Here is a 12,471-nt window from a genome sequence, read left to right on the forward strand (position 1 = left end):
GTTCAGGTTGGGCTTAAAGTAACTACTAGTAAATGTTAAGGTAACAAAACCTCTTAGGGAAACTTGTGGTGTTGAATACTGGTCTCTTGTGTTGTTGGACCCAGTGGCGCCGCCAGCCGGAATCCTGTACGCACTGTGCATACTTTTTTTGAAGGTGGGCTAGATATTTAAATTTCCGCGGGTGACACCAAACAACGTCTGCCCAGAGCTTTTCTTTCGCTCACACAGTGACCTGGAGAGACGCAGCCGCATTTGAGAGGACGATCGCGCGTGTGTGCGCAATTACGCATAGCGTGTGTTGGCCCCTCTCCACTACACAATACAGCTCGGCTCTACTCTCGTCACCTCTCTGCTGCTGAGAACTGTGGGCCGAGCCGATGCATGTCTCTCTCCCCTGGCCGGGAGAGTTATCATACCGTACTGTGCGTGTGTGTCCAAGCGTGTGTGCGTGCGTAGAGTGCTCACAAGCGTGCGCTTGTGTTTAGGGCGGGGATGGAGGGCACAAAAAAAATATTTGCACCGGGGCCTATCACCATGATATACGTTGTATTTTGCCGTTTTTGTGCGTACATTGAAATTGAATCCTGGCGGCGCCACTGGTTGGACCCATGCTGACCATGATAGGACTTTATCAATATTTAATACTACGTCATTAGCTGTGACTCTTCCACATGTGTCCACCAAGAAAAAGCCCTAATTAACTGTCCATTGGAATTGTTTCAGTACTGAGTGACATGGCATCTCGCAACTATTTCACAAACTGCCGTGAGACTATGTTGATATAGCAGCAACTTTTGTTTTTGTTCCTTGAACCAACTCAGTTTGTCGTATTTTGTGTATGTGCACGCTGCAGTAGTATTCTCCCAGAATACAGAAGGAAACCTCTATCCTTCATCTGCCCTGTGTGCAGTAATTACTGGAGACATTCACTGAATAATGTTCAGTGGGGTAAAATGGCAAGGAGCAACAGCACATTCACAAAATGATTTGTTTTCGGGAGTGTAAGAGACGACTTTATCTCTGAAAATACCCTCCCGGTCCCGGCTCGTAACTGCTTACCTATTACCGTTTCTAAACATAGAACACATGCTTCACAGAGATAAGAGGCGGACGTTTAGCGTGTACTTGGTAGTGGCATACTTAATCTTCATTTTTTTCCTCATATCCCGACCTCTACAATAGGACAATCTTATCCGTAGTCAATAATGATAAATGTAGCACAGCAGCTTGGAAGATTAAATAATTGTGCATACATTACATTATTTTTTGTATCTGACTGCATATGTAGGTGACATGCATGAATAATATGGTATCTAAGGAGTAGGCTTGGTAGCCTGTTGACCCCACTAGGAATTTCAGCAGCTGATGTTGTCTTTGCTTCCACATGCCGTATTCATTGTATGTAACCCTTGCCATGTTGATGAACAGACCATTTGATCTGTCCCCCTTCCTGGACCGTCTCCGAAACACCTTCATCTCACATACTTGATCAAGGCCTTCATGAATGGCCCCTGTTGTGACACTATGTAGAAAGAACCCAGCTGTTCCGAGGGAAGTCACACCTTTATGTTGTCTCAGGACGTCTCTTCCTCTTGGGAGAGACGCGTATTGAATCTATGTAAATCCACTGTTTAGACCTGCCCCTTTGGTTCTGTGTATAAAGTTTTCCCTCACCTCACATAATTTAGAATGGACTGTGTGGCAACGCGACATTGTCTTTTCTCCACTGTCAGTGATTAAACCTCATTTGAACCAGCCACAGAATTGGACCTGAAAGAGTTTTCTTCCACAGCAGCGTATGAGTGGCATTAATGCAGTCAGTTGTGTGCGTAGGCCTACTGCTAGTCTGTTAGCTAATAGCTGATAGCCAACCAGACCGGACAAAACTATAAAAGTGAGACACCTGTTTTCACCCACTGGGTCTTACTTGTGGTCTCAACAGCGGGGGTGGTTTGACAAAGTGTGAGTCACTGCAGCGAAAGTTCCTTGAGCATGCAGCCATAAATGAATATCCAAAATATTATGCAGTCTGCAATGTAAGCCATGGACAGACACAGAGATGCACACTCATCCATACACTCACACTCTCTCATCATCTCCTGGTGGAGATAATACGTATAATAATAATGAGGGAGAATTATATTTCACAAGGTGCACTGTGGGTCAGATGACATATTATATACATACATTTCTTTAAGCATTTGTCTTTTGAATGCAAACCAGTGACTCCTGATGTTACATAAATGTGAATGTAAAACACTTGGACCGATTTGCTAATTTGCTTAAAAGACGTACACATGTAGTTTAGTTAAGTGTTTCTTTCTATTATTATTTTTAGTCTTTGTCTTTCTAACAAAGAAAACATTCTCCGCTGACTTTCTAGAGGCCCTTTTGTTTCGAGTATTAACCAAGAACATGTATGTGTTAAACTGGCAAAAACACTGCAAAAACACTGGTGTAGTCAACAGTTTAGCACCTCATCTAGTCTCACCATATCCAGCTGTTCTTCTCTTGGAGAAATGTTCTGTCTGCGAGAAAAGAAAAGAGATTATGTCACTTATGTAAATACAGTCCAGAGGCAGCCTGCCACTGCTGGAGGCTGGTGAAGTGCTTAGACATTTATCTTAATCTTTAGAAAGGTCATTTCATCGTCCAGGAATGAAAGAAAACAACTTCTGAGTGATTCTCTCTAGGTTTATATAAAATGTGAGTAACCAGTCTGAGATGCTCTGCAACGGCTTGTATGAAGAGAAATATTTCATTATGCTAAGTCAAGGTATTGGTTCTTCTGCTTCGTCTGACCTTAAGCTTTTTGTTTATGACATTTATTTTTTAACACCAAAACCACAAGGTTTTACAGTGTGTGTTCTCTTTGGGACACACGGCTGGCAGCCTGTTCAGTGGGAATCAGTCACATTTACTAACTGTGCTGCAGTAGCACTTTTCTGCAAAGGTCCTTTTTCTTACTTTCCCATTTAGAGCACCTGATAAAGGACAGAGATTACTTAACTTCAGTGTACAGTGAGTTATTCTAAGAAGTAATAGTCACTTTGAGACTTTAGAACAGCGACGACAATTCACATGCAAATAAAATGTTCCCCACACAAAGACATTGGAACAGGGTGTAATGGAGATATTAATGTTTGCATTCCTGCCAGAAATGGCAGATGTAATCATTGTTAAATTCACACTTTTGCTTCCTTCCACAGAAAAGGTTCTGAAATGGAAAGTCAATATAAAAGCATATATAAAATGCTTTGAAGAAGACTTGATCAAGTAGTATTTAGGATGAATGTCACGCTTTGATACTCTTGTTTGAGCTCCAGAAACAATTTGTTTGAATGATTTGACTCATTGGAAAACCGCACAGTGTTGACGTCTGCTAGCTGGTGTAATATCCAGGCAGCAAATTCATCATTTTCATTCAGAATGGTGTTGACGTCCTGAGAAATTATAGAGCTGGAGCTTGTTGTAAGAAATCAATGAGTGTGTTTATGACATTACGGAAGCCCTGACCAATTACTGTCCACTCTGCCAACAGAACGCACAACATTTTCATTCCCTCTCTTGACATTTCTTGGACATACTCCAGAGAGTTGTTACCGAGGATTGAAAGCAAGCTATTAATGTGAGCCTGTCCATATGGAAGTCATCTGCACACTCATTATCTTACTGAGAAGTGAGTACTACTGAAATAAAATTACAGTTATTCACACAGGAGCAGTAATACCAGGAGACCACCAGCGATTTGTAATATTTTCAAAGGTCGACTGTGTTCTTAAATCTTCATGCCACTGCAAATTACCAACTAGATGGAACTAAAACAGATGTGATCTAATATTAGGCCTGTGTAAATGGCACCGTGGCAGCAACATTCAGTTTTTTCATGCTTTTTCCATCCACTTCCAGGTTGAAATTAGATAAAAATAAAAAAATATACCAGTGTTTTGTTCACATTGTACAACATTGTAAACATGAGTTCTTGGTCTCAATCTCTATTTTCAAGTCTTCTTCCATGGAACGCAATTTTCATTTAATAAATTATGTTCCCATTTAGAGTCAGGGTATGCTTGAGGGCGTGGCTACCTTGTGATTGACAGGTTGCTACCATGGCATTCTCTGTGTTTTCATCTTACAACCTTAAGCCTTTCAAAGTGTGTTTTCAGTTCATGTAAGTAACAATTTAGTCAACTACAACTGTCTTTGGGTTTCTCCAACCTCGTGTCACTTCTTGGTGTAAAAAAACAAGATGGTGACAGCAAAAAGTTCAATGGCGAGGGCCAAAAATCAGGATAGCAACAGCCAAAAAAACAAGCTGGCAATGACCAAAAATCATGATGGCAATGGCCAAAAAACCAAGATGGCGAGGGCCAAATATCCAGATGGTGATGACCAGAAACTAAGTGGTGCAAGGTATTAAAATGTTCCCTTTGCCGCAACCTTGGCCTGAACATTTAATGACATGTGACAAAAACTGAAATTATCGTAATGCATTGTTATTTAATCAAATAATGAAATATGTAATGTTTCATAATGCTAGAGGGGCATAAATGGTTTAAATTTTAATAATAAAACAAATGAAAATACGTGCAGCAATTCAGAATTGAGCCAGCAAGACTGCAGTATCAATTAAGCTCTTTGCAGGAGATAAGCCAGACACGATTGGCATTCACTATCCCCCACTGCCTGCCACCATTACTTACAGGGCAAGTTATGATTTTTAACCAATGGAATACTGCGGTTGACATAATTAAATTCATTAGAAGTTGGGTTTAATTTCTGGTGACATTTCTGGAGTTTATTACAACTGCATGAGGAATATTTTACTTTAATGTTCTGGTTTCTATAAGGCAGGAAGTAATGGATATGATTTGCTGCACACATCATATCCCCTGGTGAGCTACTGAAAGGAACTCCACAGTGTGCTGACTCCTCTGGACATCAGAGGTTTGTGGCGCTACGCTGGAAGACATCCATTAGTTTGCTTGTGTCCCTAAAGAAAACTATATGTGGGCTGTTGAAAAGCTCAACAGGACGTCGCTCACATCATGATGTCCTTCTGCTTTCCCATATTTATAAGCATGGACACACGTAACACTTGCAACAACCTGGCAAGCCGCTACGCCGCCGGGGGAGGAGGTTCAGTGTGGGCAGACTAAAAATATCCACATTAAAGGCGTTTGATGATGAGGATCATTCTAACACACAAACGAGTAAATAGCAACACAAGCACATACACTTCAGCACCACAGACGTAAAAAGAGTTAGAGTGACATATTTCTTCATCTGATGTCTCAAATTATGTATTATTTAGGTCTTCTCTGCCTCCCTTTGGCCCTCATGTCTCATTGATGGTAAAAGCGTGTTTTTGCTTCATGGAGGAAGAATTTTAGGTGTTATAATTAACTTTCATGAACTGAAAACACATTGAGAAAAAGGTTAAAGTTGTAAGGCAAAAACTTTGACAACTCCCAGACTGGACAACGGCGTGGTAGTGACCTGTCAATCACCAGGTTGCCCCACCCTAAAGCATCCCCTGCTTTATGCTCTATTTGACTGTATACCATAATTACTAAATAAACATCATGCTGTATTGAAGGAGACTTGAAACTAGAGATTGAGACCATAAATGCATGTTTACAATGTTTACCGAGGTAATAAATCAAGTGGGAAGTAGGGTCATTTTCTCATAGACTTCTATATGATCAGACTTCTTCTGCTACCTGCTACCTTATGAGGGTAAGACGAGTCCCACTCACTTTTGAAAATCATGATCTGCCTCATTTTGAGCCAGGAGAAACCCTGATGAGTAAGGCTTCTGTGACACTCCAGGGGTCTGGGTCATCACGAAGTATGCTCGACCAGCAAAGTTGCCAACCTTCAGACATCATAGCCTAAATGCTGCTGATGAATCACCCTGAGTTCACTTAGAAAGTGTGGAAACAGCCTAATAATGTAGCATCCTACTAAATGGACATCTGGAGAAAGTTCCTTTATTTTAGTCAAATGCTAACTCGCTAAATTCCGTTTGTGGTTTATGATGCTTTTCCATCTTTTCTATTTGATAAAATGGATTTTGACGAATGCTTTTTTTGGCATTAAATGGATTCTAGAGAGATGACGCATGCTGTTATTGATGCATGGATAGAAATCAAATGTGCATGCAAGTTTGGTAATATGTGTGATTCAGTTAACAGCTTTGACAATAAGAATAACTTTACAACCAGCGGCCGTGGCACTAATGCCAGCTCAACTGCCTGTCATGGCATCATACTGAAGGTCTTTCCTTTCCTCTGGTGTCTGTCTTTACAGCCGTCTGACAGCAGCAGGTATCCGTTTCATCTGTAGGGTCCAACTGGAGTGATGTTGCCCACCTCAGCCATGCAAATAGATACAGTTGATCTGCTGGATACATTTAGTGCAAACAGATTAAATATTTAAAATATCTACAGAACCCTTCCATACTGGTATGCACATTACATTTACATTTACATTAAATGTGTCGTTTTGATTAATAATTCTACATAGTTTATTCTGTACATCAGCAGCTGTGTTTCCTGGATGGAGCTAACCCCAGTTGCTGTATCCCTCTGTGTGGGGCCCTTTAAAGATTTATCGGCCCAACACTTAACTGGCCAGAATGTAGAATTGCAACGAGATGTGTTGAGTCTGAGACTGAGTGGCTGTGAGGAGGTCTTAAAGGAATCTACGCCCTGTATTTTTATAAATCGCCATCATTACTCAGCAAACTGTGGGGGCCCACTGTGGGCCCCAGTAAGGGGTTTCTGTTGTTATTGTCATATTCTTTTGATCGGTGTATCACAATTAAATAATGGCAAAATGTGTTACTTTGGCTTCATCCTGTTGTAGTAAACAAGATTCATTCAGCCAATGTGACAGCAAAAGGTCACTGCACCTGTTATGTTGGGATAATCCCTAATTTTATTGAGTCTTCCTTGAGTGAAATGCCCTGAGTGAATTTGAGTTCCCTCTGGGAAACAGTTCTGCAGCGTATGTCAAGAGCTTTTATTGTGAAAGGTAAGAAATATGATCTAGCCTGCGCTGTATTTGTCAATGTTGAAAGGAGTAATAAAGTTTGCCATCTTGCTTCGGATTATGGAACCTCCATGTTTTTGGAGACCATGGAGTATATTAAGAAAATGTCTGTCCAACACAAGGTGATTGGTTTATTATTTATTTGCTGTGAGAAAACTCAAAAATAGACTTTGTTGTGAAAAAGATTAAGTAGCTTTTTTGCCGTTAATATTTGTGTTCTGTGTGAAAGAGCTTATGAGAAAAACAACAGCATGAAAACATATCCTGTAATATTAACTGCATGGAAAAAATGCCTCCAGTGTATAAAGGCCTTTAATCCTGCTTTGGATGCTGCTATTAAACACAAATTTTCACAAATACAGACCATATGAGCTATACTTGCACAATGTACAGTCGTTAACTTACAATACATTATAAGCTCTTTGCATTTGAGCAGCTTTCCTCTACTGAGAGCATTTCATAGAGTGAAACGTATGCAAATGAGTTGTTTGTTGTGCACACAGGCCTTTAAAAGGAGCTCGGCACAAGCTAATAGTCTCATTCATTTCGGGCAGAATGTGGCTTCAGCTTGTTAGATGAATTCACCCAGCCTGCTGCTGTTAAAGTGGCCTCAATAACTAGATCATTCCATCTTCTGATAATTAACATTTTAGGATGGAAAGTTTCACTCCTCCTTTGCCCATCACACTGGAAATGATGTATGCATCAGGCATGGTAGCAGTCGCCGGCAGCGTGGATTTGTCTGTTTGCGTATGTGACACTAAACTGCTGTCTCTTTAATTCAGTGCCGTGGCAGCATATGATTGTATGTCATATCAGAGTCACAGTCATGGTACATTTAATCAATTAAAACCAACAAACGTAAAGTGCATCAGATGAGCCGTGTTATTAAAATCTCATCAGGCTAATTAACATATCACAAAAATCAGCCAGGTGTAGATTGAAGCTGTGTAATAATATAATTGCCACTGTATTTTCATATTTACACAAGATGGTTTTTGGATATGATTCGTCATTCATCCGTCTTCTACATTGAACCCATATGTTTGTATTTCTGGGACACAACAGAGCATATGCCAGTTTACATTAAAGTGAAAGGCAGGCTGGCAAAACCCACAAATGAAAAAGCACTTTAATTTATCCCTCCTAATTTAACCTCAAGCTGTTTCAAATGTGCTACTGTCACATTTTACACACCATGGCCTCGTTTTTTTCACTGCAGTATAAGCTGTGCAGCTCAACACAATCATGGCTAGAAGTAGAAGATTTTTATAATCTCTTAAAACATAAAACAAAAAAAGTCCAAGTCAAATTTCTTTGAGAATTTATTTAAAAAATAAAGTAATATAGTAAATATAATGAGTGAGGTGATTGGGTTAAACACAGGACTTTTGTCGAGGAGACAGCTGTTCCTGTCCCGTGGAAAACTAAATGTTAAGTGGACATTTTGTTACGTCATTTGTAGCAAGCATTGTCTGAATCGTCTGAATCATGTGATTCACATGTGTCAGTAGTCATGTGAGGCGTCAGTCAGGTCCTTAAACTTACTAAGTTTTTTGTCTAAACCTAACATCCTGTGAAGACAGAAGTTTAAAAATACACTATGCATGTAACGAGCATTGACACACCGGTACTGAAAAGTGACGAGAGTGAAATGTGTTTGAGGCTTTGGAGCGCTGACCAAACATTTTTATTATTTGACGCATGCAATGATGGTATAAATCAATAACAAAAGGCCACTGTAGGAAAAAAACAAACAAACAAAAAACTGAGCGAACAGAGGTGGGCAGTATTCTGAGAAAAAAAGTCTCAAATTTGCGACTTTATAACATAGAAAATTTGCTACTTCATTACGATTCTAATAACCGGCATACATGCTAGCTACAGTGTTTCTAATTAATACATCACAACATGTGACAACGCTTTGCTAAGGTCCTTACGTTGATGGCTGTTGATTTTTGTTGGGTGTTTATTGTACGGGTAGTAGAAACACATGATCCCTTGGGCCCTAGTTTCGTGGCGCAGCGCAGGGCGGCGCAGGGTGGCGGAGCCGGCGCAATGCAAGTTTCGACCCGCGCAGCCTTGCGCACGGTCAGTTTGGCAGTTTGGTGGATCGCCTGCGCCAAGATGGGTGTGGCGGCGCAGCAGGGGGAGGCGTCACAGATTCAGCTTGGCGTAGTGGAAGTTTCGTGGCAAAAAGCCTCGCCGAGACTGCGCTGAAAGCTCGCCAGCTCCAACCTGGTCTACTTTCGGCGCAAGGCGTAAATTAAGTCCATTCATTCAAGGCGAATCACAGCTGGCTGAGTGGAAGTTTGGCTGACGGCGCGCAGTGCGCACACGTCACCGAGACCTCACAGGCAGGTTTCCACAGTTCCAGGCACATTTAAATGCAATAAATAATCATAACAAACACTATTTAATGCAACTGATTGAATCAACACGTGAATTTATATCTATATAGATTGTCCCGTCACATCTGACGTCAGATCAAAGGCGGATGGCACGCGTAACGGAAACTCAGCCTCTCGGACCAAAACATCTCCCTCTCTCTCTCCTGTTTTTTATAATATGGGCATTGTTATTATTATGATACGCGCGCACAGCGCGTGATGAGCGTGGTGGGAGCGGCGGCGCTGCTTCTGTCATCGGGTTGTCAAGTGACGGAACTTGCACTGAACCTCCCCTAACGCATTAAAGGAGAGGAGAGGAGCTCATTTGATTGGTGAAGATCTGAATCGGCTGTGTTAATCCCAGTCCACGCCTCGTCTCCTCCTCGTCTCCCACTCACGCCTTCTTCTCCTCCCTCTTTCCCACTTGCACCGGTGGGCGAGACGGGAGGCGAGCCTGCGCGAGCCTGCGCGGTGCACGAAACTTGCAAAGTCCAGGCGGACACACCCCGTCGGCGCGGCGCAGGTGCGCTGAAAGCTGACTGCGCCTGGTCTACGAAACTAGGGCCCCAAGAGTGTAACTTTGGAAGGAATCCCCTGTCTAACTTGGACAGAAGGACTGTGGATTGTCCTCCATCGCTTACATTTAAAGGATCTCTTAATGACCAGTATAAAAAATAAGAATCATTACAGACAAGCAAACCTGTCTCAGTGTTTATATAGACAGATTTGTAGTTTGTCTGATCCCCTCAACATCTGATGTCTTGCATAAACATCACTTCTCAAAAGGTAATATACAAAGACAGGCAGTGATGACGGCATTAGACTCGGCAGCAATGGAGGTCGATGGAAGCAAAAAGAAGCATTACGTTCTCACCCCGTCTTTAACAGACAGCCCTGCGAACCACCGGGGAATTTTAAGACCCTGTTTTATATAACCTTTATCCCACGGTCCATTACAGCGAGGCCTTTCAGCCTGGCTGAGGCGGCTCAGGTAATAGCTTTTAAAATGCCAGGGCTGTGTCAGCGCCGCATCTGACGGGTGTGGTACAGGAAAAGCTCAGGAGCGTGACCCAAGGTGCAATCAATGCCTGTGAGTCACACACTGTTCTGAATTCAGGTCATTATCCAAGATGGGCTGATGTTCCTGAGTCTTCTGCGAGTTAAACAGGTATGATCTCTCACCGTGAGGGTCAGGCTGTCTGTGGGCAGGCACAAACTACACCTCGTCACTCAATTTAACCAACACAATGGCTGTGAGAGGACATGCAGTGCGGCGGCTCATTCAACTGCTGCATTCTGGGAAACGGTCCAGTTATAGAACGTTCATGCTGCTTGCTCAATTTACACAGATTGGAGCTTGTTCCTGTTTGACCCTCGCTGGATCTTGTTACCGAGCTTATCATCAGCTGTAGAAGGGTTGGATGTCCCTCCCCAGGGGAAAGGCCATGACCCACTTGCATCATTGGCACTTTTTCCCACACATGTCGGTGATGAGGCCTATTGTTGCAGTTCTTTGTGAATGTGATTGCAGTATAGATGCAAAGAAGAAGAAGAAGAAGCCACATGCATTTTCAGATCTGATAGCACAATTTAAAATGTCACTTCAAGATATGTAAATCAAAATGGGAACCCAGGAGTGTCTTCATGGCAGACATGCTGAGTTAATGCTAATGCAATGCAGTTTTTGGCAAAAACCAGGCATTGTTTTTCATGCTGTGTAAATGTGTTATTTTTTGCCTTTTCTAAAAATAGTAATTATTTGAATAGGTCTGCCTACTGGGGTCCCTAAACTGTCTTGGTATTACACGATTAATGGAAAGCGGAGTGATCCAATGAGCACATCTGTATTCTGTGTATATGTGTGATGATGTTAGTCCCCATGGTAGCTATTCAACATTTTTTTAAACTAGACACACTGTATATAATGACTTGTGGATGATCACAACCTCATGGAACTTTATTCAAAGGGGACTCAGTGGAGGCATATAGGTATATTGACAATAAGAGGGTTTCTGAGATTCCAGTACATGTAGTAAAATGCAAATCTTACACAAATCTCCAAATGTCAGAAGTTTTACATACCAAATCACAGCATGGCTTTCTCTATGGTGTGCATCACTGTTCAATTCTTGAGTGGTACAAAAATATATATTTTTTAAATTAAGCACCAAATCTGTATAATAATTGATAGCAACACAAAAATTGCTGCAGTAATTTATGAGATGTAGCATTTTCTTCTACGTTTCTTTGTTATGGTGGAGATTTGAAATCTTAAGGCAGAAACTCAGATGGAGTGTTGCCTCAAGTAGACTCTTTTGAATGTGCATGAGGCACATTGTGGGTCGGCCAGACCACCTGATGTGTCTGTACCTGAAGAATATGTGGGAGTGTGAAGAAGAAGCTGCTTCAAACTTTTAAAAGAAGGTTTCATCTAACCATGAAAGAGTATTGGAGAAATAAGCCGATACTTCAGTTTGCTCACGGCTGACTTGGTAATGAGCACATTACTCATTTCACTGCCTGTAATTCAAATTGACACACTGGAGCAGACATTAGTTTTAAAAGGTATAAGTGGAGTTTGGATAAGTTATACAACTTTTACAGAACTTCCTTGCTTCTTCCTGGCTCATATTCAAATCTAGATGCATGGCTTCACACTTGACAGAGGTTTATAATGTATTGATAACCTGTAACTAGCAGCTGCTCGGCTGAATGACAGAAGTAAGTAGTTATCTACCTTCCACGGCTTTAAAGTTACACTTTCCTACGCTGTGACAAGAATGTTCTGATAAGACTTGAAGTTGTAAAATCATACTCATTTAGTCTGACTCTGTGTGCTCCGTCGTTACTACTCCACTGTTCATTTTAGTCGTTGAAAAAACCTCACCTCAGTGAGTCTGTGACTCTCTAAGTCGCTTTGCTTTGCACTAAAGATAGTCTGCTACAATGGTCGCAAGAAGATGTGATTTTTGGCCATAAACAGAATAATCCCCTCCACACAGCTTCTCAGGTATTATACCTTTCA

General features: G+C 41.5%; 1 protein-coding gene and 1 long non-coding RNA gene across 3 annotated transcripts in view; both read left to right on the forward strand.

Moving 5' to 3' along the window:
• The window catches only part of LOC311013634, a 377,991-nt gene that overhangs the window by 158,626 nt on the left and 206,894 nt on the right, over positions 1–12,471 (forward strand). The gene's annotated exons all lie outside the window — the stretch shown is intronic.
• Positions 1–12,471, forward strand: part of htr4 (5-hydroxytryptamine receptor 4) — a 188,821-nt gene that overhangs the window by 131,462 nt on the left and 44,888 nt on the right. The gene's annotated exons all lie outside the window — the stretch shown is intronic.

This window comes from Eutrigla gurnardus (genome assembly GCF_963514095.1).
Source record: "Eutrigla gurnardus genome assembly, chromosome: 5".
Taxonomy (NCBI): domain Eukaryota; kingdom Metazoa; phylum Chordata; class Actinopteri; order Perciformes; family Triglidae; genus Eutrigla; species Eutrigla gurnardus.